This window comes from Idiotropiscis lumnitzeri, chromosome 6 (assembly GCF_059441095.1).
Source record: "Idiotropiscis lumnitzeri isolate Australia: NSW breed Sydney's pygmy pipehorse chromosome 6, RoL_Ilum_1.0, whole genome shotgun sequence".
Classification (NCBI taxonomy): Eukaryota; Metazoa; Chordata; class Actinopteri; order Syngnathiformes; family Syngnathidae; genus Idiotropiscis; species Idiotropiscis lumnitzeri.
Genome location: NC_142396.1, coordinates 4,061,997 through 4,089,697, shown reverse-complemented (window position 1 = coordinate 4,089,697; position 27,701 = coordinate 4,061,997). Strand labels below are relative to the sequence as shown.

General features: G+C 44.7%; 1 protein-coding gene and 1 long non-coding RNA gene across 4 annotated transcripts in view; one reads left to right on the top strand and one right to left on the bottom strand.

Moving 5' to 3' along the window:
• The window catches only part of LOC148334625 (alpha-1,3-mannosyl-glycoprotein 4-beta-N-acetylglucosaminyltransferase C-like), an 84,329-nt gene extending 83,688 nt beyond the window's left edge, over positions 1-641 (bottom strand). For 2 of the 3 annotated variants that reach the window (XM_088298046.1, XM_088298045.1), the window contains exon 1: positions 571-641. The gene's annotated coding sequence lies outside the window, so the exon portion shown is untranslated. The remainder of the gene's footprint in view (positions 1-570) is intronic. The other variant, XM_088298047.1, reaches the window with a different exon arrangement.
• LOC148334624 (uncharacterized) lies at positions 579-26,825 on the top strand. The gene is made up of 4 exons (XR_015844038.1): positions 579-890; positions 4,583-4,823; positions 6,992-7,037; positions 26,153-26,825. It is a non-coding gene; the product is annotated as an uncharacterized LOC148334624 (long non-coding RNA).
• Positions 26,826-27,701: the final 876 nt, after the last annotated feature.

The following is a 27,701-nucleotide window of genomic DNA, read 5'->3' as shown; positions in this document are numbered from 1 at the left end:
GTCGTTACTCAAACTTTTATAGTCACGCAACACCTCAATATAAAATGTGTGCATCCTTATACACGGCGGTACAATTTCACCCTTGCAAAAAAAGCCAGCTGTTTTGCGTAAAGTAGAGTTAGTAGTTTTGAATGTCGCCTCACTTTACTGCCCCCCCCCCACGACACCCTCAACAGCATCCCTGCCCGGAGGAATGCCTCGAGCTCGCTAACGCAAGCGCACGTCAGCACTCCAAGGCGGCTACATTGCTAGCATGACTTGTTTCCAATGCAGAATCGCTAAAAACAAAATGTTACCGTTTGATGTTGTAATATTTTTTGTTCGGGGGGGGGGGGGTGTCAACTTATCTCAATCACCAAAATTCTATTCCTTGAAATGAAGTAGCGAGCCTTCTAATTACTTTCTAAAATAAAATTGGTGAGAGCCTTATTTTATCCCACGAGCCTCTGTGACTAACGGTTGACACATCCTTCAGTCACACATTGTGTCTCTACATTCTTTGATTGGCTAGTTTAGTCACGTCGAGAGTTAAAACACACACACACACGAAGTTTCATAAGTTTGCCAAACCTTATAAGCTTCGCACCCGCTTTCCTCCACAACTGAGCTGGCACACCACTATCCACACAAAACAAGCTTTCACCTGACAAAACAAACATTTTTAAGCCTCGTGTGGGATGAACAGTCCTTTTTGCCTGTCTATATTTTGATTTACTTTTTATTTTGCTAATATTTCATAATGTCTAATTTGTGTTCGACATTACAAGAAGAGCTGCAAAGTAAATAGTTTGGGTCAGGGGGTACTTGGAAATCTATGCAGGCAGGTGAAGGCAGCTCAAGGGGTCCTTCGGCGAAACTGGTATGGCCATGTCGTATCTCGTCTGTTGCAGGTGAGCGGGAATTAATTACTAAAGGGATTCCTGTACTTTTTTTTGTGGTCCTTTGTTTTTTATGCTAGTCGGAAAATGCCTTCAGTGAAACTGGCGCGGTCACGTCGTATCTCGTCTGTTGAAGTGTGTTGTGGTTCGATATAAAGAGAACGCAAAATACACTCTCTCAAGTGTCTTCATCCAACCCCCCCGTGCCACACGTAACGGCTTCAACAACCCCCGATAGCGTTGACGCAAATCCTGCTTCGGCACCAAAATTCTGGAATCACTGACTTGGTTGACAGGCTGATGAATGTAGTAAATCGGGGACTGGTATCGAGGGAAGGCACTAACATATAAATTCGTGTCCAAGTCCATTTGTATTAGGCGGCGTGTTGTTGTGTTTTTCCCGAGTGACAAGATAAATGCTGACGTTTCTGACAGGCTGAATGCAGAATGATGCTCACGCTGATGCATCGGCCCTGAGAACAAGCTGCGCTTAATGAGAGGCTCTCTAGGAGCGTAGGAGGATCATCTCATCGGAAAGCGCGTTAATGTGCTTGTGTTAGCATTCCGCTCGCCATTGGGCAAGATTTGGCGATGACGTGTGGTGTTTGCATGAGCGTATACTCGGACAAATTGTAAAGTAAATTGTGGGGTGGGCTCATCCATCTGATGCTATTAAAATATAGATTGTACTCAGCTGTAGTAATTTTAATTAATTGCTTTGTTGAATTAGTTAGATTGTTCATCCATTTATTGTGTGGCTATTTGAATTTGCTAGTTAGTTTAGTAGGTCATTAAGGCATTTGTTCTTTCGTGGTTGGTTATTTGTAACATTTTTTTAGTGAGCCTATTCAGAATTTTGTTGCTTCGTTACTTAAATTCATACTTCCTTGCTAGTTATTTTGTCTGTTCATCATTTGTCAGTTGTTTAGTTTGTTTAATTCATTAGTTTGTTAGCTAATTTTCTTGGCTGTTATTTGCTCGTTAAATTGATTACTTTCTTCATTTATTTTAGTTTGTTAGTTGGTAAGTTCCTTGTTGGTTTGCTAGTTAGTTCACTTTTTTCATTTCACTTGTTAGTTTATTTAGTTATTTTTTATTTAATTATTTAATGTGTTCATTCATACTGTGGCTGTAATTAGCTAGTTAAATTGATTACTTTCTTCATTTATTTTCGTCAGTTTGTTTAATATGCTATTTAGTTAGTTAGTCTTTTCATTGTTGATTAGTTGGCTTAATTAGTTTTTGAACTAATCCTTGATAACAATGAGAATAAGTAGTATAGAGAACGCATGAATGTTTAGTAAGTTGGTTAGATCGTTAGTTAACTGGTTGGTTATTAGTTGTTGTTTTTTTTATTCCTTGTTTTCTTCTTTTATTTTTTGGGGGGGTAGATTGTATGTCAGATAATTTAGTTGGTATGGAAATTTTTTGATTGTTTTATTAGTAGTTGGTTAAATTTGTTTAGGTCCAGGCCCTTAAAGTACACTTACATGGTGGCCACATGGGGCAGTGACACATCAAAACCATGTGATGAAGTTGCAGCATTTTTTTCCCCCCAGGATTGTCATGTGGCTCAACTGTGACTGGCGATCCCACCACCTCCACCACTTGAGTGACACAGCATCACCATCACCTTGCATGGCTTTATTTTCGGAAAAGAAGACATGTTGAAGACGGTTTAGACATGCCCTCTGCTGATGTTGTTCCTTTGATGTAGTGGGTTGTTTTGTTCCACTCATTTCTGCTTTCACTGGAAAGTAAAAACGAGTCAGGGGAGTGACAAGCTGTAAGAGAAGCAGCTTCATGTTCAAGCGGGAGGCAACAAAACATCTTGAGGTGGTTGCAGGAAGAAGCCTGCCGGGGGGCATCCTGATAAGTCGTTCTCCGCATGTCAGTAAACATCAGCAGAATGCAGGTCAGCGCAGACGGGCAGCTGTACGCCATGAGCACATCATGTAACGCTTAGTGTTTGGCTGAACGAGCAATATAACAGGTCGGGGGAGCCAGCGCTGGTGGGCTCGCGTGGTTTCACCGACAGGGCTGATGTGTCAAAAGAGAAGCCCCGCACACCCGTGGGTCGCTGTCAGACCCTCATATACGTGCATATATAATAAAGCGTGATGCTTGCTCGAAGCAGGGCGGCTCTAAAGCATATTTTCATGCGTCAGCTGCAGGAGGAAGCGGTAAACACATTATCACAAGCAAGGGCTTTGATTTATAAGCCACACACACTTGAAGGATTTGAAAAGTTGCGAATGTTTTCATGTATTCGATTGATTTTCTGTCATCACATCAAACAAATGGATTATGAAATACGCTACACTAAAAAATAGGGGATGAATCACTTCTTCCTGGGTTCCTGGTGCAATAACCGATATAGATAGATAGACTGGACTATATCTACATAATGGATGATTGAAATGGCCGATCGATGTTTGAGGAATTCACCAGATGACAAGTCAATTAATGGTGCTCTGCATTATGAATGAGGTGTAGGCTGAGTAATGTTTGCTGAGGGAACGGGTTCAACGAGTTGAATGACCGACCAATCAATGATGCTTTGCTTTATAAGTGATTATAATATTCCTTTATTAGTTTCAGAAGGACAATCAACCCATCCGTTCTACAAAAATACAGTAGATAATGCAGTAGAGGGAAATGAATAATAACATGTAGCCTGATCAATGTTCGCTTTGGGAAGGAGTCAAGTAGCTGACCAATCAATGGTACTGTCTTTTTTAATGACTGGCATGTCGCAAAACCAATGTTCACATCTGAAGTGTGTCAAATAACCCATCAATCATGGGTGCTGTATGTTATGGCTGACACGTTGACTGACTAAAAAACACACTAGGCGCCCTATTTCTTTTGTCCAGCGAACGTCTAGCGCAAAGTGCAGCGAGGGCTGGAATTTTCTTTTATTGTTGCATTTTGGTTGACAGATTTGAAATTTGGCAGCTGCGCCGTTGTGGGAGTGAACACAGCCGACTTGATTCCCAGGCAATTGACGTGTCTCCCCTCGGACCTTCCCTCGCTAGAGTCTGTGCAGGAGATCGGTACATGCAAAGAGTGTTTATAACACAGGTGTCAAACCCAAGGCCTGGGGGGCCAGATCGAGCCCTGGACTTCATTTTATGTGGCCCACGAAAAGGCAAATCATGTGCATCAACTTCCTGTTTCGAGCACATTTACTTCACTTCTAACAACATTGAGAGATGAGATATTGCAATTTATTTGTTACCATAACGGTAATAACAACTTAGACCTGGTTTCACCAGGTCTCAAATCTAATCTACTTTCTGTCACAAAATTCTCAAGTTCGCTGCGGGAGTGAAATGGGTCATTTGGCGTACACCGTCTGCCGCATCCTTGCGCCTGATTAAAAATGCTGCTAGAGTTCTGACAAAAATCAAGAAATTGGACACACTATCTTTTAATTTATCTAGAATGGTGCTTGATTTTAATCATTTTAATCTTAATTATTTAAATTATTTTATTTTATTTCTGTAATGCTTTGAATGTGTTATGTAAGGCACTGTAACGAAATAAGCAATACAAATAAATTTGCCTTTTCGTACTAGGAATGAGTCAAGTGAAAAATCAACGCAACTGTGAGTTGCGATTGACAAGTCAGTTGCCCAATATTCACTTTGTTCATATTGTGTGTGTGTGCGTGTGTGTGCGGGGTGCGTGTGTGTGTAAAGGGAATAAAGCAGCAGTGGTCCATCTTCTACTCTTCTCTCCGAAAGCTTTTCCCAGTGATGCGCCTAGCTCCAACTCTGTTCCATTCCCCAGCGTGGAAGTGGCTGGCTCCTCCTCCTCATCGTTATCTGACTTGGCAGCCAAACGCAGAAAGGTCACAATGAGCACGCTGGCGCCTCCGCCGTCACAACGCTACTGAAGAGAGTGGATGAAAGGATTCTATTGAAGCGTCTATTGAACTGAGTGAGGGCTGCTTTTTTAATCAGTGTTCTTTTGGTCCATTTGACTGTTCTGTAAACGGCAGTTACAAAGCCAGATTGCTTTTTAAAGTGGAGCCACTTGGTCGTCAATCTGGCTGGCATCATCAAAGTTGTTTTGTTTTTTTTAACATGTGAAATAAAAGTCACAATCTCGATCAAAGTCATTATCGTTTAGGATGAAACATGACACAAGCGTAAAGCCATACAAAATGAAAAGTGAATTAAACACTAACCACTGGCAAAGGATGAACAGCTGAACGAGCTAACCAACTAACTCATCTACACTCGTGAGGATTGTGGGCGCACTTGTAATGGCTCAACAAGCAAGTCGATTTTTTTTTTTTGCTTTCCTGAAGAATGATGGTTTTGGAGATACAAGGCTTCAAGCACGTTAACTAACTTAATACCATTACACACAAAGTAAATGCAATTAATTTAAAATAAATATAATAAAATAAATAATGTATTGCCGGAACAATTAAAAAATCAAGTACAAAGAAATTGTCTGCCTGTCAAAAAAAAAAATCTAAAAGCAAAAATGAAGTTGCTGAATGAAACAAATGAATACATTTAAAAAATTTAATAATGGACAAAAAGTTTCAAGTTTTTAAAAAATTCAAACGTCAATCCAATTTTACATATGTGTAAAAACAATTACAAATACATATGCATGATAGGTTGATTTGGATTCTCTAAATTGCACCTAAGTGTGTTTGTGAGAGCGGATGGTTGTCTCGCGATTGGCTGGCAACCAGTTCACGGTGTACCCTGCCTACTGCCCGAAGACAGCTGGGATAGGCTCCAGCACGCAAATAATTTACAAAAAGCAGATTGCAACCATAGATAGATGCAGCCAACCATAGGTTTATTGAGATAAATATACAATTGTGAAGCTTGAGTTTAAAAAAAACACATTAATAATAACAAATTCCAAAATTAAAAAAAAAAACATTCACAAAAATGAACAATGTACAAATTATTCTTTTGGTACACTAACAAGAGTTGTCTCGTACATCGTAAATGACAGTAACATTTTTTTTTTTCAATCAGAGGTTAAATGAACTTTATAAAACCTCCAATGTATTTCGTCGAGGCTTCGCAACGCGTGCTCGCCGGTTTTCCCGGCTGAACGTTTGCAAGGATGCTCATCATGAAAAAGGAATAAATGGCCTGGTGTCGCGAAAACCAGCGCGGTCACGCTGCATTTTAAGAGCGATAATAAAGCATTCCGAGAGGAGCCACTTCAAACTCCGGCACCGCCCCCCCCCCTCGACCCCGCCTCCGACGTCGTAATCAGTTTAATTCAAATGTCACGCTGGCGGGCACTTTTTCCGTTGGTTTGCTTTGCTGGGCCGAATCGGGGGCGTCGGTCCGCCTGTAAAAGGTAATCAAGGCAGCGCTGTAATTATATCCTTCAGAGGACTTTTTTTTTTTTTTTTTTTTTTCTGCACAAGAGCTCGCAGGCACTTATTGGAAATTTGCATTTGTAATGACTCTCTTTCCCCACTGCGCTTGCTCTGTTGTGATTCGCAATAAACAAAACAAGTGTGCCATGCCAGAGCGCCTGCAGCAGGAAATCAATAGGGAATTGTGTCTTTTTAATCATCTGATACTTGGATCGGGGTTTGGGGCAGGTAGCGAAGGGACTCGCTGTTTCGACGTGTTGTTCGTCAGCAAAGTTGTTGACAAAACTATCGACCCGTGGCGTTCTTCCAAGCCGGCATCCAATCATCAACGTCCGTGGGAAATCCAATTCAGCTTCATGGATTTCACATTCAAGTTTCTTTCCTTGATTTTCAACTTCTAATGTGTGTGTGTGTGTGTTGAGTCAATGACCAAAGTTGCAGAACATGAGCATTTAGAACGGTCAAGTCCACAAACTAGCAATGCTAGCAATACTGAGCTAGCATTAGCATGGTAAACAAGCCGACATTGCTATATTTTACATTATTAGCATGACTTCCTGGCAATAGAGTTTTACTAAAACACTAAATCTATCAGTTAATTTTTGGGGGGACATAAAATGAATTCAAAATCTAACAAAGAGATGATAAACTCACTTGTCAAGCAAAAATGTTTCTGTTTACTGAGTGTTCGGCCCGTTTCTTGTTGGCAAACAAAGGATGGACAATTGTGTTTTTTATTTCACAGATCTGGCTATTCCGCCATGGCTTCAGCAAAGCTCCAGAGGCCCAAGGTAAGAGGTCAACGTGAGGGTGTGCCCACAATCCGTGTGCTCGATCAAATCATTTTACTAATGTTCTACAATCAGGTGAGATTGACGGTTTTAACAAATGTGACAAAATATATATTTATTTATTATTTATTTTTATTTTTTTTTTATGAACTGCAAACCCAATCTTTAAGCGGGAAGTAAAATAAAAAATGAGCTTTACAATATCTTCTATGCGCCGCCACTAGTCTAAACGGAACAGCAACAGTGGAATAAACTGGCTTTTCCGTGCATCGTTAAAGCGGCTGCTTTGGGCCCACAGATCCGTTTCAAAGCTCCCGAGAGTAAAGCTTTAAAATCAATTCAGTCTGACTGCCTCCAGCGAGGTCATGAGGTGGCGCTGTTCTTCTCTCACATGGTAATTCGTTGGGTAGGCCAAACAACGGAACACCTCCCACCCTTGGCCCGTGTGAATCACACCTTGTAAGAATCTCATCCTGTGCCGTATTTAAAGTGTTACGTCATCGATGATGACATATTCAAATGGGCAAAAAAGGAGGTGGGTGGGGGGGGATGGGGGGGTAATGATGACAGAGGAGCCCAGCGGGACTTAATTGGTTTCTTGGGAAATGAACGGGAGTCTGGCGTGACTGATGAGGTCGGAAAGTGGGTCAGAAGCGCAGGTCGCTCGACTGCACAAGTGGGCCGGGACGCCAAGAAGGAGGCTTTGCCGTAACAAATGACCTGGACGCTGCGGACTCACCGACTTTTACTCTACGCTTTTTAACAGTTCAACTAAATCTACAGAAGGTGATTTTTTTTCCCCGTCCATTGAAATGAATGGAAAAGCTATGAATATAGCCCAACCATTTTTGTCATGTGTTTTTAAATAAAGAAAATAAAATTGTAATTTTGGATATGACTAAAAAGCACCAGTAATAGTCTTTTTTTTTTTTTTTTACAGAGGATAAAGAATATATGCCAGTGAATATTGTTTTAATGTCTATCTACTTATATTGCTGCACCATTTGTGTTCAAACCAATTTACTATATCATTATAATTGCCCTTTTGATGTTGTTTGCGGTGTTTCCCATGATGCATTAGCATTAACCTAGTTTTCCCCTTTTTTCCTCGGAAAAAAAAACTTAACAATCTAAAATGAATTCAAATAATTTTTCGTTCCTTCAAAAAAATGGCATTTCAGCAACAAAACAAAATAGGAAATGTGACCAAAAGAAATTTACCCTCAAATACAGCAAATAAAAAGAAAAGCAAATCAAGATGGAAATATATATTTGCATAATGTAAACACGTATCACAGTCCAATTCAAATCGCAAACCACAAGAATAAATGTTAAAACAGAAAAAAATGTAATAAAAACAATTCTGTAAAAAAATAAATAATCAAGTAAGCGCATAAGACGATAAAAGCACCTGAAATCAAAATAATTTAATTAATTTAATTTATGGAATAGGACTGAAATCTATAGAATCAAACAGACATATTTGATACAAATGTACAAAAGCAAGTCATCCTTCAAGACCTCGAACAAAACGCTGCTGTATGGAAACGCAGACATCTTGAGCACGCACGGCCACCGAAGAAACAGCCTTGGAAGACCTTGAGGGGTGGGGATGCGTGGGAATATTATCCGGCGGGGGTCAGAAGTCGAACGGCTCGGTGTGTGAATATTCATCACTTTCACCCTTAAACTGTGCCATGATTAATTGAGCCGGTGCTGTGATTCAAATATGAATGAGCTGCTTTCAAAGCCTAAATTCTCAGGGACGCTTCAGACCGTCCCACGCGCTCATCTTTCATGCCTGCCACGTCTCCTCTCTCACGGATTTATCTCGCTTTACTTTTATACAGGTAGGGGCGTGGGCGCGTGTGTGTGTCTGTCTGGCCCAAAAATCAGTTTTTAATGTTTTGTTTTTTTTCTTATTTCATCATACATGGACTCCCTTACTTGGCGAGATTTATCTCTGAAACATTTCAGACACGCAAACACTTACGTGCTACTTATGTTGTTACTATTTCAATAAGTCAGAATTTATAAATGTAAGCATTGGTGCAGGTGTTACTACTTTGTGTGTGTTAAAGTAGCAAGTGTTTGAAGGTTGACAATTATTGTAGCGTTTATGCAAATTTTCATTAATTCATAATGTCATTATTGCATTTCACATGTTAGCATGAAGACAGCGGACTTTTGTGAAAATAAGATTTGGTTGAACATTCTGGGCTTTACATTTTATTATTAAAATTTAATTTAATTTAATTTGTATTACGGGCCAGTTTGGCGTTCAACTTAACTGGCAGTGACGTGTAAACAAATTAAGTAAGAACACGTTTTCTTTGATTTGGAGGACTGTTTTTGTTTGATTGTGATTATTTACGGACGGAATATATTTCTTTATCGTTTAGAGTGGCCGGGGGAATGTGTGGTTGTTAGTTTACGGAACAAAATGTTACTATCAAAAGTTTGAAAAAAAAAAAAAACATGCAACACTTAAAATAAAAATGCTTCGTCTTTTTTTATGTTACCGCAATACTCCTTAGAGAGGTCGATTGGCATCCCTGAACAGACTGTTATTTGAATTTTAGCTGCGTTCAGTATGTAGCAGCCTGCCTAAGAGAACTTCCCCTTGATACAGCACACACACACACACGCGCGGAGTGTCCGCTCCAATTCCTGCCTGCAATACACACTTGTAGCGTGGGGGTGTGTGTGTGTGTGCGTGTAGGTTTGATGGAGGGTCCACTCCAGTAGGGAAGCCGAGGGAAATGCATCACTCTAAATAAGAGTGCTTAGAGTTGGCAGCGAGCCTGGCAGGGCCCTCGTGAGGATTGTGGGCGGACAAATGCATTGCACAAACGTACACAAGGCAAACAGATACACACACACACACACAGCGTAACCTTTGGCCGCTTTAAAGAGGATAATAAGTCAGAGGCGGCACTGGATGTGAGCCCAGCAGGTGGTCTCCATCCTCAGAGCAGGTTGTGAGTCTTTTGGTCTTCCGCCATCATCGAGGAGTCAGCGAAGAGGAGAAGAATCAGTCCCTCTTCTGCTACAGTGTCCCGTATAGTGGGTTTGCTATTTTGTAGTGTTGCTCCAATATGTAGTCAGGAGAGGTTCAATTCACTGTTGTGCCCACAATGCATTCCACAATGCAGCTTTTAAAGAAAAAAAAATGTTCACTGGAAAAGCAATATGTCCCATAATGCACTGCGCTGATACACAATAACCAACCCATCACAACATGGATCAACAGAAAGTGCAGACAAGAGCCACCAGCTTCTGTTGTAATTATCTCAAAGCAATGAAGTATTTGATAAGTTAATGAGTGAACAATATAATCTACTGTGCAAAAATACCTAAATTGTGACAGCTGTAATAGTGCCTACGCGGTGGAGTGTGGTTGTCGCTCTTACTACATAAAAAAAAAAGTTATTAATCAACTATCCAGCTATTTAACTCATTCAATCCATAAAACGTATATATACATTTTGAAAGTTGTAATCCCCGCCTCCCAAAGACGTATTTATACGTCTTAGCCTTTTGCGCCAGAGCTCCATGTTTTTATATCTTTAGAACACAATATTATGTAAGCCTAAATCAGTCAAAATCCAGAAAAAAAAACCGCTGTGATTGAGGTGTTTCCTCTCGTGAAAGCGGCTGGGATTCAATGCGTTAATAATCTTCCAAACTAACTACCAGGGTACCCATCTACCTACTTGACTACATCACTAACTGACTGACAGACATACTCCCTGCCTGCCTTCCAACCTGCCTACCTACCCATCCACCAAACAAACTCCAATAAATAGAAATTAAGTGCTTATTTTTTACTCCCTTCAAATTTTGTCACCCAATTGAAAAATTACTGGTTAGAAAAGCTACCGTGTGCACGAGTGTGTGTATCTCTGAAATGGAAGACGGAGGCAGACAAGACACCTTGTTGAGAGGAAGAGGCCCCTCTGAAGACACCACACAAACCTTTGTCACCTTTCAACATCTTCCCACTTAAAGCAGCCATGACGGCGGCAATAACACGTCTGCTTTTTCCCGTCGGGAAAAAGATAGATGTGATGATTATTACATGAGGTGCAGTCCCTTCATGGAAAATCCCAGTGCTTGTGGCCCAAATTCAGTCTGTGGATGTCATCGTTCATGCAGTCGTTTAATCAGTCAAACATTAATAGGTTAACAATGTTCGATGTTTTTTGTTAGCCCAAAATGCTCACATTATGCAACTAATGTCATCTGAGGGTTGGCAAGGACACACATTTTCATACCCAGCCCAAGTCTGGCACAAAGACTGTCCGTATAGTTGGGGTGTTCTTTCGTTTGATATTTTCTGCAATGTGCGCAGTTCGAAATAGGTGTTTGCGCCGTTGTGGGGGTGAACAGAGCCACCTAGCTTCCTGGACAATGGAAGGAAATTCCCAAGCATACTAAAGGATGCTTGCACCAGTACAAAAACTAAGAAGCTGTGGTTTTCATGTCTTAGAACCCGAGGAGTCTACAAATTTTGAAGATTGTTGTTTCAGACTCCACACTTGAAGATTTTTACTTCAACTATTCAAAATGTTTTTTTTTTTCAATTGAGTTGTAAAAGTTTTAGGTGATATTGGGATTGTGCCGGCATTTGAACAGGGGTGTGTAAACATCTTATCCCAACCTTACAATCAAGGTGCCTTTCCTTGCTGCTTTTGTGGAAGTATGCATTTTACACAATATTGATTATATTTAATAGTATTTTCTTTTACATAAGTGCGATTCTTTGAGATGTTTCAATCTCTAAACATTCGTCCATCTATTTTCTTCTACTTATCTGGCAGGAAAACATCCATCCATGCTTTTTTTTTTTTTTTTTACCACCTATCACACTCACAAGCATCCATCCATCCATTTTCAGCCTGCTTATCCTGCTCACAATCATCTGTCCATCCACATTTTTTTTTGCTGATCTACTTCGATGCCGACTTCTACTTACTTCGTGCTGAAATATGTCAGGAAAAGAAAACTGTCAGGAGGTTAGCGTCACTATCAAGCGTTTGGTGCATGAAGCCGGGGAGGTCCCGTTTCGCCCCATCCGAGTCTTGCGTGTGGGGAGGCAATGACCTTTTTTCACAGGCATTCCATTCCAGTGCTTCATCACTGTCTGGCCAGGAAAGGTTTTCGCGCCAAGCCAGAGGCCAAAGATAAAGTGGACAGCTCTATACCGGGATCGGCTCCCTCTGCTGACTCGGGCGACGTATCCCATTAAGTGCCGGGTCAGCAGATAGCGGGACGTTCACCTTTGCTGCCACGTCGTCCTCGTTTGAGGGTAAGCTGAGTCAGCACCTTTTCTCCTGTTACATGCACACAACTTTGCATTGTAGCCACCCAATTGACTTTTAATGATATCCCAATCCACTCTCATTGCAACAAAACACACCCTTGCAACTATGAACCTTTTAGATTTTGAATAAAAACTCATACCTATCCTCACCGTGGCACGACAAAAGATATGCTGTCCCTTATGACTCCTATTGATTTTGAGCAACATCCCCAATCCTTTTCGGTGCCACAACCATGAGCTCTGTTTTCTTCTTCTTGATTTTATTTCCTGAAGATAGTTGACAAGGGACTGGAGCGAATCTGACTGGATGGAGTACTGCTGAGTTAGAGCTGAGGATCTTCAGCCTAACAGTGGAAATTGAGTCCATGCTGGCGAGTAATCCGATCAAGGGGAGCATGTAGATAGTGAAGAGGAGGGGCCCAAGGACAGAGCCTTGAGGTACTCCTTGATTGACGGGGACAGTGGGAACCAAAGCCATTTCTGATGGCCTACTGTGTCCCGTTAGTGAGATATGACAGAAACCAGGTGAGAGCAGTACCAGTTAGAGGTGGTTGAGGAGGATGGAGTGGGTAGGCTCAGGATTTTGATGTTTGCAGATTTTAGGGTTTCATAAAAATCTGACATTACAACTGCTCTTTGCAGGATCTTGTTGAGGGTTGGAAACTAGCCATAAATCATTAAAATCACAGAGCAGACATGATTTTTGAGGATGGGAGAGACGTATGTAGTTCTGAAACAGGTTGGACCGGTGCCAGATTTAAAAGAGAAACGTCTGATTTCCACCTTGAGACAACAGAGTGGAGGCAAGCAGGCAGGGACTTCGAATGAGTCTGGGCAAAGAAGCAAGTGGATGCTTTGGCCCGGGTGACCAGCGATAGAAAATCCAGTCTCCAGAAAGTAAAAGCCCTGCCACAGTTTGGACCTGGATTTCACACAGGGTATTCCTTGGAGGATGTAACATTCTGTGGCTGAGGCGAGAGAGGAAGGCGGTGCTTCGGAGTGTGACAGGGGATGAGTTGGTTGCACAGGTACCAGTAGCTTCTGTTGGATGGAGTCCAATTTGCCTTGGAAGAAATCTAGGAACTTGGGGCCAAGATCAACAGCAGCTGATGGTTGGAGGTCAGGAGTGCTGTCTTGTATGAAGCCACAGGGTCCCTGCAAGCCAGCAGGCGACTGAGAGCGCAGTCCTTTTACGGAGCCTCTACAGCTGACGACCCATGGCCTTCATGGCTCGGAGTCCAGCTTTTTTTCTTATGGTGTTGATATCTCATATTCATCTTTATTTAAACACACTGGAACTGATACACACGAGGACTTCTAAACCCCCCTGAGCGTAAATGCTATCCAGCATCCACGCACACGCATAGACGCACCCTGAGAAAGTTTACTTCTATTGATTTGAAATGACACAGCAGAAACAATTAAACACACACTGGCTCTTTTGAACTATTGACTTGGGATAATAGGCCCATTCTGATTGCAGCACAACAAATAACACAAAAATCGTTTTGTCCTTTGTTGTCTTCTTCAGTGGTATTATCTTTTTTTTTTTTTTGTTGATTATACCGCGCACACACACACACATACACTCCTCCTCATGCTGGCGTCTGACAAATGAGCAGGAAGATCATTAAGAAATGTCATGGGCGTCATTATGAGACAGATAATCACAGCGGCCCGCTTCCAAAGTCAAAACTGCGTTGTCGTTTTGTTTTTTTCCCGACATCATTAGGCCGGGACACAACACCGTGCGGCTGACATGAGCATTAGCGCCTGATGCATTGCACCACCGCAAGAAACAGCATTTGAAACGTTCGCCCGAGCGCGGGACTACTTGTCGTTAAGTTGCTGATGATTACAAATGAGCGAGCTGATGCGTTGCTAACGATAAACAATTGAAACTGACGTCGACACAACCAAATGAACTTTTCAACAAAGCTGCCGGTCCAAATCAAGGGTGTGTCTTTGAAAACATCAATGGCAATTTTCAACGTAGCAAACAAACGTGATGGAAACATCAAAGTGAATTAGTCCTTGACAAACACTACATCAAAGACGACTTTGTGAACTTAATCTTAGTAGATGTTTTTGTAAACATCAAAGACAGCTAGCGTGCTGCACTGACTCTGTATGATATTAAGGTTCTTTTACTAGTTTTTAAATATCTTACCCGTCTAAAGCCATCCTATTGATCTGATATGCGTAGGTACATACTTAGCTACTTTAGTACTCTTAAACATCAAACTATTTATTTTTCTAAAAACAAGAAGTACGTTCTTACAAAGACAATGCGTCATCTTCAAATTTAATTTACGTGTTTTCGTCAGAAATCATTTTAGTCTTTAAATAATCTTAGTGCATGATTTTGTAAACATGAAGCGAATGTACTTTTTTTTGCAGTTTTAAGCAAACCTTAACAAATGTGTTGTCGCGGTTCAATGAACCGTGTGGGAAGGAAGGAGGACCCGAAAGCGACAGGTGAGTGGGAAACAGGGTTTATTGAAGGCTGGAGTGGGGATGTGAGCTGGAGAGAGTCCACCGCAAGGCAGGCGTCGTCCAGGACAGCGTCGAAGGAAGCCGACGGGTCAGTGCCGGGTGGCGCGGACGAGGGTGCGGTCGAGCGAGACGTGTCGGGAGGCGAAGTCGGGCTGGCGTGGTAGCGCGAAGCACGGCGGAGCGGAGAGCGCTGTCGGGATGTTTGCCGGGCGGGATCTCGGAGGCGCTGGCGTGCGGAGCGGGACCAGACGGGTTCAGGTCGGCTAGAGGGGGGAGACGGCAGAGCAGGGGTCAAGCAAGCACGAGAGCAAGGCGAGTCAGGCGAACGGGAAACAAGACGAGACATGAGCCAGTACCACGTGAGGTGACAAGATAATCCGGCGTCGGACTCCTGGCGTGGCTGGTTCTTAAGCCGGCGCTGATTGCCGGCAACGAGCTGCAGGTGCGCCGGAGCCGACGCCCACTTTCTCCGGAGGAGAGCCTGTCTGGGTGGATCGTGAACCTGTAACAAACAGAACTGCCACGCCCTCCTCCCCGACCCGAACCGTCACAGTACCCCCCCCCTAACGGACGCCTCCTGGCGTCCTACCCGGCTTGTCCGGGTGAAGTGCGTAAAACTCCCTGATGGGGGCGTCGGTCAAAAACAGTTTTCGGGAGATCCAGGAGCGCTCCTCCGGACCGTAACCCTCCCAGTCCACCAGGTACTGGTAGCCCCGGCCCCGGCGCCGAACGTCCAGGACTTTTGCCACCGTGTAAGCCGGGTGGTCGTCTATTATCATGGGGGGTGGGGGGGGTGCCGCCGGAGTGCTCAGAGGGCTGGAGGATACCGGTTTGAGGAGGGAGACATGGAATGTGGGGTGAATCTTCAGGGAGTCGGGAAGTTTGAGTCGAACAGAGCATGGGTTGATGATTCTTTCGACGGGAAAGGGACCGATAAAGCGAGGAGCCAGCTTACGAGACTCGACTTGTAGGGGAAGATCGCGTGAGGAGAGCCATACCATTTGGCCAGGCACGTAGTCCGGGGCTGGGGACCGACGGCGATCAGCCAGTCGCTTGGTCCTCTGGGCTGTTCGGATGAGGGCGGCCCTCGCTTCGGCCCACACCCCCCGGATCCGGCGGAGGTGCTCCTCCACGGAAGGAATGGCCACGGTATGCTCCTGGTCCTTGAAGAGAGGTGGTTGGTAACCGAAACAGACCATGAAGGGAGACATACCTGTGGCCGTGGTGGAGAGGGAGTTATGGGCGTACTCGACCCAGGGTAGTGCGTCGCTCCAGGAGTCCGGGTTGCGGGCCACCACGCATCGGAGGGCGGCTTCCAGGTCCTGGTTGGCCCGCTCCGTCTGGCCGTTGGATTGGGGGTGGTAGCCCGAGGAGAGACTGGCGGTGGCCCCGATTGCCTTGCAGAATTCCTGCCAAACTTGTGAAGCGAACTGGGGGCCCCGGTCGGACACGATGTCCTCCGGGATGCCGTGGGGTCGGAAAACGTGTTGGGTGATGAGTTTGGCGGTCTCAAGCGCGGTGGGCAGCTTGGGTAGGGGGACGTAGTGGACGCTTTTGGAAAACCTGTCGACCAGGGTGAGGATGACTGTGTGTCCGTTGGACGGAGGGAGACCGGTAACAAAGTCCAGGGCGATGTGCGACCATGGACGGCTTGGAATCGGCAGGGGCTGGAGGAGGCCGGCGGGGACCGCGTGGGAGGCCTTTCCGCGTGCGCAGACGGAGCAGGCTCGCACGAACTCCCGGGTATCCTTAGCCATCCGGGGCCACCAGAAACGCTGCTGGAGGAAGCGGAGAGTGCGTGCCACCCCCGGGTGGCAGGTGAGTGTGGATGAGTGCCCCCATTGCAGTACCTGTGACCGCACGGTGTCGGGAACGAACAAGCGGTCGGAAGGGACTGGGCGCGGGTCCGGTTGCTGCTCCTGAGCGTTGCGGACGACCTGCTCGATGTCCCAGGTGGCCGCCCCCAGTAGACAGGCCGAGGGAAGAATGGGCTCCGGAGCGTCAGGGCTGGCAGGGGGCGAGAACTGACGTGAGAGGGCGTCCGCCTTCCCATTGTTCGAGCCGGGGCGGAAGGAGAGGGTAAAATTGAAACGGCTCAAGAACAAGTTCCAGCGTGCCTGGCGGGGGTTGAGTCTCTTGGCGGACTGCAGGTATGCCAGGTTTTTGTGGTCGGTCCAGACCAAAAAAGGGGTCGAGGTGCCCTCGAGCCAGTGCCGCCACTCCTGGAGAGCCCATACCACCGCGAGGAGTTCTCGATTGCCCACGTCGTAGTTTCGCTCGGCGGGGGATAGGCGCCTGGAAAAAAAGGCACACGGATGGACTACCTGGGTACCGGGATCCCGCTGGGAGAGGACGGCCCCCGCCCCGGTGTCGGAGGCGTCCACCTCCACGATGAACTGGAGAGCGGGGTCTGGGTGCCGGAGTACGGGGGCGCTGGTGAAGGCCTTCTTCAGGTGGGTGAAGGCCTGGGCGGCCGCCGGGGTCCACTGGAATGTGGTGGCTGTGGACGTAAGCGCGGTGAGTGGACTGGCGACCTTACTGTAGTCCCGGATGAAACGGCGGTAGAAATTTGCGAATCCGAGAAAACGTTGCAGCTCCTTCCGGGTGGTGGGCTGGGGCCACTCCGCCACGGCCTGGATCTTGGCCGGGTCGGGGCGAAGTTGCCCCCTGGCGATGATATAGCCAAGGAAGGGCACCGAAGGGACGTGGAACTCGCATTTCTCGGGCTTCACGTAGAGGCGGTTCTCCAGGAGGCGCTGGAGGACCAGTCGGACATGCCGGCGGTGATCTGCGAGAGAGCGGGAGAATATGAGGATGTCGTCGAGATATATGAATACGAACCGGTTGAGCATGTCGCGGAAAACGTCTGTCATGAGGGTCTGGAAGACGGCGGGGGCGTTGGTAAGTCCGAAAGGCATCACCAGATACTCGAAGTGCCCCAATGGTGTGTTGAATGCCGTCTTCCACTCGTCCCCCTCCCTGATGCGGACCAGGTGGTACGCATTTCGTAAGTCCAACTTTGAGAAAATCTGGGCCTCACATAGAGGTTCGAACGACGGGTCGATGAGGGGGAGCGAAGACTTGTTTTTGACCGTTATTTGGTTTAATGGTTTGAAGTCAATGCAGGGGCGGAGCGAGGCGTCCTTCTTTTTTACGAAAAAGAAGCCCGCGCCCAGAGGAGAAGACGAGGGGCGGATGAGACCGGTCGCAAGTGACTCCCGGATGTACGTCTCCATGGCCTCCTTCTCTGGCCTGGAGATGTTGTATAGCCGGGTGTTGGGCAGGGGGGCCCCCGGGAGGAGGTCGATGGCGCAGTCGTACGGACGATGGGGGGGGAGGGTACGGGCAAGGTCCTTGTTGAAGACCTGCGCCAGGTCGTGGTAGTCCGGGGGAACGGAGGAGACGTCAGGGGGAGGGGGGGGGGGGGAGCGTAGAGGAAGGGGGCGGATCCGCTGAACGCAAGCAGTGGGAGTGGCAGAACTCACTCCATCCTGTCAGCACGCACCTCCTCCAATCGATGGTGGGATTGTGGGTCTGGAGCCAGGGGAAACCTAAGACCAGGGGGACCTGGGGAGAGTGGATCAGAAAAAATCTGATGGACTCCCGGTGATTTCCAGAGACGATGAGGGTCAGGGGAGCGGTCTGTTGGGAGACCCGGGCGATGAGATGTCCGTCCAGCGCGACCACCCTTCGGGGAGACAGAATGGGTTCCATGGTGATGCCGAGCTGGCGGGCAAGGGTCAGGTCCAAGAAGCTGCCGTCGGCCCCCGAGTCGACCAGCGCGGTGACCGAGCGGGGGGTGTGTGGACCCAGCAGCCGGGCGGAGATGGACATCCGGGAAGAAGAGCCAGAAGCGGAGACCAGCAGGCTCGGCGTTGGGCTCTCCCTCAACGACGAGCCTGCTCTTTTGGGTTACTGGGACAGTGGATCAAGACGTGGCCGGGGAGGCCGCAATACAGGCAGAGCTGATGGGACCGACGGCGCTGGCGCTCCAGAGGGTCCAGAGTAGTTCTTCCTACCTGCATCGGTTCCTCCGCGCCGGTGGATAGCTGAACCGGCGATGGCGAGCGAACCTCGGGTCGGGGAACGGCTGCCCGGGCGGCGACTCCGGCGGGGCGTCGGAAACGATCAGCCTGCCGGTCCCGCAACCGATGGTCCACCTTGATGGCCAGGGCGATTAGCTCTTCGAGCGTCGTGGTTTCGTCTCGGATCGCCAGCTCGTCCTTGAGGGCGTCGGTCAACCCGTTGAGAAACGCCTCGCGGAGAGCCGGCTCGTTCCAACGGCTCTCGTGGGCCAGGATGCGGAATTCCACCGAGAAATCGGCCGCGGAGCGGGAACCCTGTCGGAGGGAGAGGAGCCGGCGGGACGCCTCGCGCCCCTGCACCGGGTGGTCGAAGACACGGCGTAACTCCTGGCTGAAATCCGCGTAAGTAGACATCGCAGGAGACGCCGCCTCCCACAATGCGGTTGCCCACTTGGCGGCGCGGCCGCGAAGCAAGTTGATGGTATAAGCGATCCTGGCCCGTTCGGTAGCGTAACTGTGGGGCTGGAGGTCGAAAACCAGGGAAGTGCTGAGTAAGAATTGGCTACACGAGCCCAAGTCCCCGGAGTAGGGTTCGGGAGTAGGAACGTGGGGCTCTCGACCGCCCGCATAATGCAATGCGGCGGCCGGGGGGGCCAGGGTCGCGTCCCTGGGGAGGTTGGAGGGGGGAGCGAGTGAACCCACCTGGTTAGAGAGGTGCGAGAGCTGGTGTTGGATGGCCTGGAGGGAGCCCGGAACTTCCTGCAGCATTCGATCATGGCGCTCGAGCACGCTGCCCTGGTGGGCAAGCGCTTCGCCCAGGGGGTCCGTGGTCGCGGGGTCCATTAACTTGGCCGGATTATTCTGTCGCGGTTCAATGAACCGTGTGGGAAGGAAGGAGGACCCGAAAGCGACAGGTGAGTGGGAAACAGGGTTTATTGAAGGCTGGAGTGGGGATGTGAGCTGGAGAGAGTCCACCGCAAGGCAGGCGTCGTCCAGGACAGCGTCGAAGGAAGCCGACGGGTCAGTGCCGGGTGGCGCGGACGAGGGTGCGGTCGAGCGAGACGTGTCGGGAGGCGAAGTCGGGCTGGCGTGGTAGCGCGAAGCACGGCGGAGCGGAGAGCGCTGTCGGGATGTTTGCCGGGCGGGATCTCGGAGGCGCTGGCGTGCGGAGCGGGACCAGACGGGTTCAGGTCGGCTAGAGGGGGGAGACGGCAGAGCAGGGGTCAAGCAAGCACGAGAGCAAGGCGAGTCAGGCGAACGGGAAACAAGACGAGACATGAGCCAGTACCACGTGAGGTGACAAGATAATCCGGCGTCGGACTCCTGGCGTGGCTGGTTCTTAAGCCGGCGCTGATTGCCGGCAACGAGCTGCAGGTGCGCCGGAGCCGACGCCCACTTTCTCCGGAGGAGAGCCTGGCTGGGTGGATCGTGAACCTGTAACAAACAGAACTGCCACGCCCTCCTCCCCGACCCGAACCGTCACATGTGTTCTGTGAACATCAAAGGCAATTCCGTTTTCGATTTGTTCTCCTTGTTTTAATGTCCTGGCTGTATAGTTGATCTGAGAGTGGCAACAGGCGGGACATAACCGGCCCCTCATGCCCGACTCGGGGCTCCCGTCCACAAACCTGCTCCTGACCTAGTTTCCCGGCCTCATCCGTTACGCCGGAATCGTCCCCCCGTGATTCCCATTTATCGCGCCCGGCCGGGCTTTTTAAAAAAAAAATTTTTATTACCAACCATCCACTCCGGCATTTGAATATTTCATCACGGCACTGTAGCGCTTTCAACACGGAATGTGATTTAACCGCCGTGGCGGTACACGCGAGTGACAGCGTGATTATTGTTGTCAAAAAGTGATGCATTGCCCATGTCGTAACACGGAGCGATGAGACGGGAACGGGACGGCCCTCGCAACTCGTAAATTTCCCGCACAAGGAGGGAGTGAAGCCGGCATTCATTTTCCTTTTGTTTCCAGATTGTTGAGCTGATCAGGAGGGTGGGCTAATTCACGAGATTAGTTGGAGGACTAGTGACAATTCTAGTCTCCAGTCTTTAGTTTGTGTTTGCAAACATCAAAGACACTTTAAAATGTCTCCAGTTAAGATGACATTTTTTTTAAGGGTGAAAACAATTTGGTCTTCAACCAACCTAATTTGTTTACCTTTGAAAAAAATCAAAGGCAGCTTATAGTCTTGTAATGCGCTTTTGGACAATATGTAAAATCATTTGGTATTTCATTAAACTAAGACAAAATAAGATATTTATCCATCCCACAATGGGGAAATTAGCTTTCAGCAGAAATAAAAAATATAGATAATTTTTTTTTTTTAATTTATCAAAATAATAATTTTAGTGTTTTACATTAGCGTTAGCATACGAATGTCTGCCGAGATGTGTGGACACATTAAATCGTAATAACCAGACAGGAATGCAAAACGTTGCTTCTATTTGACGTTCAAGTAGTGTCAAACATTCATTCATCTTCAAATGTTCAAGGATTGCTGAATGTCAAAGCAAAAATATTTGAAAAATTTGGTATAGTAGTCAAATAGGATTCTCAGTGGACTTGCTAAACAGTCACGTTTGTATCCGGCGCTCAAGCAGTAGTAATTTTAAACGGATAATTATTGAATGTCAAATGGTCACTGATTATTGAACGTCAAAGCAAGAACCCTATTTATGAAGAAAAAAAAAAAAAGTGGTTCAATACCTTTGCCAAATGTCAAACTTAATTGCTTCTATTCGACACTCGAGCGCTACTGGCAATTATTTTACAACAGTGTCCTCTGAGTCATCACTGTGCTTGGTATCCTTACAGCAAGGGGGGCAAACAAAGTCGTGTGGTACGTATAAGTTAAGTATCATTCACAGAGGAAATGTCAAACCTTTTTACTAATCCGCGCTCGAGCTGTTCAAAAGAAAAAAAAATTCATTCATATTCAAACTTTTGAGGATTGTGACAATATCGAAAAGCGAAAAGTTAGGCTCGGTGATGGGGAGCGGAATTTTTAGCATGTTGCTATGCTAACAATCAGCTAGCAATTAGGGGTTAAAGGTCTGTGGCAGCTGTTGTTGTTGTTGCTGTTGTTGTGCAGCTGCAGCCCGCCTGCGAGCGTCGATCGATATGGGCAGATATGGGCCGTGAGGGATCGGGTGTGGTGGTGGTGGAGGGGGGGGGGGGCTGCCATCCCCCCTCTGGCTCCCCAGGGGAGTCAATCACATGGTCACATGATCAATACTCAGCGTATTTCACCTTTATTAGCGCTGCAGCAGCAGCTGTCACGTGTTCCTACTGCGCTACGTGACCACTTTTCTTTTTTTGTTTGTTTTTTTAATGGATGGGATTCTTGCTTACATATTCAATAATCATTGAAAATGAATCAGATTTTTTTTCCAAAAGAGAAAGAAGAAGCTTTGGCCGTTCCACTTTGAATGGTACTTTACTCCGACTGTACCACTTCTTCAGTAGTGCAGAATAGAAACCAGTTGGTTTGGCATTTCAACACAAAAAAGCATCAGGTTAGACGCGCCCGATGAATAATTCTACAGCGGAGACGTCGCCGCGGTTGCCACCAGAATGTGAGCAGGTTATCTTCTCAGAGGTGGATCAATGGAGCCCAGCTCACTCCCCGGCGGGGTTTACCGCCATTGATGCGTCTGGACCTCCAACAGCCTCAAAAGAGGAAAGGGGTCAGGTGACAATGTTTCAATTGCCAGCGAAAGTGTTGTAAAAATGATAGTTAAAACGTGAAGAGTGCTGGACAGGAAAAAAGGTACAGGACAGAGACTGGAAGGGGGGGAAAAAATCAATGGTTCATGATTGTTTTAACTGCTCAGGAGGTAAATAGAAAAAAAACTAGCGGGGAGAAAAGTTTTGTTCTCTTACTGCCCCAGCAACTGAATAGAAAACACGACAAAGACTGGAAGAAGGAAAAAAAAATCAATTCATATAAAGATTTAATTTTTTGTAAAAGCTGGATAAGCGACAAATAAATACAAGAAAGGAAAATCAATAAATTTGATAAAGAAAAAAAAATTCTCAACATCAAATAGTGAACAAGACAACAATGGAAAAGAGAATTGAGTCTGAAAGAAAAAAAATCATTACATTTCACGGTAGGTATATATTTATTTTTTTACTGCTTGAGTTCCAATTAGAAAACAAGACAGCGACCAATAAAATCTAAAAATGTGATTTTTCTTCACCACTTGAGATGTGGGCTTACCACTTTTGAGGATGACGTCATATCAAGACTTTTTTTTCTCGACAAAAGCCAAAATATTACAACAATAAAGATGCATTTGACTTTTTTTAAATATTAAAAAGTGGAGTTTTTAAACAACCATCAGTAGAGAATAAACTGACTGACTTTGGACGTGCTTTAAAAAATACACAACTTAAATGTTTTCAATACTTGATCAATAAACTGAAAAGAAGAGACTGAAAAGGGTGCAAAACTAAATTTGAAGATATTTTTTTTCTTTATATTACCGTTCCGAAGAGAAAACACGTCAGGAAAAAGAAGGGGGAAAAAAATCCAATCCCCTTCCTGAAAAAATATAGTATCGTAAACGTGGCCTCAGTTCTATTGGTTTTTCTTTACCATTTGAGGAAGCGAGGTGAAACCAAAAAGGAGGTCAAACGGACCACCAGGACCACCCCTTTTCACGCATGTAATAAATCTTATTTTTCAACCAGCCGACTCGTATTTTGCGACAGGAAACACTCGCAGATGGTGTGCGACGTTCACACAACAGCCTAACAAATGGGAAGAGTAAACGAAGTGGACAGTTGCTCCCGAGTGGAACATCCGGCAGGTTCCGCCATTCTGGAGAAAATAAATAGGTTCTTCTTGGGGGGGGGATGAGGGGGTGCCTTTGACATTCCAGCACCACAAAAGCGAAAAAATGCCCCAAGTCATGGTATAGAATGTTGACTAAAACTATCACAAATAGGAATGACTAAATGTGACGGTAACTAATAAGCATGTTCGTCCAAAAGACTGAGATTAAATCTGAAATGCCTGCAAAAAACAACACTGGTTTCAAGACATGCATCGAATCAGCTTTTATGGGAGAGATGCACACTCCTAAAATGTTTGTATGCATTTTATGCCCCCTAGTGGCCAAAGCACACATGCACCGGTTGGAGTAACACAATGTCCGTTGAATTAGCATATGAAATCATGATGTAATTCTTATAATGTATTAAATTATTTCAATATTGTGTTTTTGTACTGTACAATTTCAGACAGTGCTATTTTTTTTTTTATTGAAAAACACTTGACAAAAAAGGCTGAATCGGATTAATGGCATTTCCATTCATTTCATTGGAAAAAGTTTTGACCTAAGAGTGATTTGATTCGAGTGTTGTCACGAAATAAATGAAATAGTTACCATTTAAAAAGGTTAAAATATAACTTAAACATTGCCTGGACCATTAATAAAAGCTTTAATTGCCTGGTCCACGTTTTGATGTTTAACAAGCAAACGACACAGAGCGTGACGTGGCATTCGAGATTTAATTGACAAATAAGAAAACGTTTGCCTTGATCTGCATGCTTCAGATAGCGAGCAAACGAAAAGCCAGATTAGCGCAGCAGAGCCTACAGGCCTAACGTTGGAACCTCAGCAGGTGTTTTGTGAGGGAAAACAGATTAGGAGTTCCTGTCTAGTTCTGTTGAATCAGTTAATGAGTCGATCAGGTTGGACTACGTGGCCTGAATCTTAATTGGTTGCCTTTTAAAAAAAAACGTCAAATAATTTTACAAGTTTATTTTCTCTGCCCACTGCAGTTAGTTGGATGATTTCAAGATGGAAGTTGACCTTGCAAATGAACAAAGTGACATATATCCTCTAAATCTTTTGACAAATGTGTTTTTAGTTGAGTGCAAACAAAATGACTGACCTAAAGAAAATACGATTTGGTATAAAAATGTTATATATTCTCTTTTGAATTATATACACGATATAGTTCTTTTTTTGTTTAGTTCGCTAATTAATATTCTCAAACTGTATAAAAACAAACAAATTTGCTCTCCACTTAACACTTATGGAAAATGTGTGCTTAACAGATGACCGTACCTTCCTTCTTGTTCTTCTTCTGTGGTGCCTATTCGCGGTAGACAAACCATCGTAATGGCGCATAATCACCACCAGCTGACTTTGTCTTTCCACTGCAAGCAAGCCAATGTGAATTGATGGTTAGGTGGACGTTGTGAAATTTGCTTTCGCCATCTATTGGTAGGAGGTCGGGAGTGCACACAAAGTATTTCAAATGTTTGCTCTTAATTCAAGTTAAAAACAAAACGGAAAAAAGGCAATTGTACTTCAAGGCACTATCGTAATTATTTTTTTAGATGATACTTTACTATTAAACAATCTAAGAATGAAATTTGATATTAGTTTACAAACAACAGTAACATTACAAGAATAAAGTCAATAAAGTGCTTATTTGGAGGGAATAAAGGGGGGGAAATGGGTTAAGGGAATTCATATTTGTTCGAACAATATCAGAATAAAGTAATATTTAAGAGGAAATAGCCATAATATTATGGCAATAAAGTTGTACTTTTTCCCAAATATTGGATTTAAAAAAAAACATTTTAATTTTATGAGACGTGTCATAATTAAAAAAAAGAAATTGTTTAAAAAAGGTTCCATTCATATTTTCAGAAAATAAACTGCAATATTACAATAATAAAATTATATGAATTTAGATTTATTTTTTTCATCCCTTTAAAAGTCAGCTCGTATTCAAGTGAATATGATCACACTTGATTGACATCCCTGTTCTTCCGTGCCTCGCCTGTAATAAAGTATCTGCCACCGTCGCTGCTGCGCTTCTGAGTAAGTGCGCTCCATTTGACCCTCGTCACACGGGAATCGATAATCAACGGCGATATCTTCTTTTTCTAATCTCCCCCGCTATCAATTGCACGCTATCTGACAGACTCATCTCATCATTTGACAAAATGTTATCTCTGTCTGACCCCACAATCGAACCAAACCAGCTCATTCCTGTTCTGCTCTCTTCGACAGCATTTTACAGAACAAAAGACCACCAAACAAAATAACAAAGCCTCCTACTATATGCGCGTCAATCATAACAATAAACAACTACGTATTGAATGGGCATTATCTTCTATAGGTACGAGTCCTCATGTCAAAGTTCCACTATGCCGAACAAATATTCAGAAGCTGTTTTCTTGAAAAATTTTGACGTCAATGTCATGCATGAATTAATAGTTTTCTTCTGTTTACAGAACCCTCCAAAAGCATTGGATTGAAAACGTCAGGTTCCTTTGTTTTTGTTGAGTATTGAAGACATTTGGGTTTCAAATCAAAAGTTAAATATGAGAAAAAAGTTATTTATATCTAGTTGCATTAAACAACTCGGAACCGAGCAGCTTTTGTTTGAGCCCACATATTTTCCAAGTATTGGAAGATGTGACTACTTTTACATTAATTGCTTAAATATTGGACAGTGCTTCTTCTTCACTTTGGGTTTCACCTGTAAAAATTGCATTTGCTGTTAAGCAAACATGAAGGACAGATAGCTGGAGAAAAGCAACCATGATGCAAAATGAAGGAAAATCCATTCGAGTTATTACACAAACATTGGGCATAGCCGATACAACAATTTGGAATGTCCTGAAAACGAGAAAAAATACTGGTCTTCAAAAGACGTCGAACAGCTCGACCAAGGGTATCCAAGAGCAGTTTATGGCAGAAACATTGTGAAGAAACACCCGGAGACATTAGCCAGTCATCACTGCCAAACTCCACAGGGCAGGGGTGAAGTTATCACAATCCACTGTTGGAAGAAGACTTTGAGCAAAGAAATATGCAAAGCCATACCACAAGATGAAAACTACTTATCGATACATTTTTGTATACAGACCTATTTTGTATGCATCAATGTTCAGGCCAATCGACGGTCCCATTAAAAGATACATACACAGTTGTGTTTTTTTTTTTTTACACATTTAAAAAAAATATTCCAAATGCCTTCATAAATAATCTGTGGCATGCTTTTGTAAAAAAAAAAATAAATAAATAAAATGTTTTTATAGCCTGGTTCCTTCTATTATGCATGATTACAGCGTCGTGTATCAGTCATTTAAGTATCTCAAAATGTTGCTACTGTATTTCTATTTGGATTCTTTTCGATGGGTGGAAAAAAAATGTCTGTTCTGAAAGGAATATTATATTATTCTATTATGGTCGGCATAATTTCTGCCATATTTTTAGCCTCACGCCTGAATGCTCTCTGGTTTATGCCTTGGCGAAACAATTAGAATGTGCCTCGAATCAATTTGCACTGTGCAGCTGAGCTCCATCTCCTCGTTCCTCGTCTTCCTCTTCCGCTTCAGATATGGAAGCAAGGTGCATGGCTAATTAAAGCGAGACAGTAATTACTTTTAGGCTAGTGTGGTTGATTGTTGCTTTAAACGGGGATCTTGTGGGTACATCCCATATGAGGCAAAAGGTCCAGTTTGACTTTTTACAGCTTTCTTCCAAATAGGAGGGACGATTCTGCTCTCTAGTGGCAACTGAGTTCATCTGGAAATCTCCCGCGATTTAAGATGAAACTGGAACTGCTATGTGTGTATTTTATTTTTGTTGTTGCTTACATTTTGTTTATTTCAATTTTAATCACCAATGAGATGCGCTTTATCAAAAGTTAAGGTATTTAATTTGACTTATTTTATAAAATCGTTTAGAAAAATAGATTTACATATTCAGTTAAAGATAGGTCGAGAATGTGATCAAAAAGGCCTTCAAAACTTATTCAATTCAAACCTGCTGACA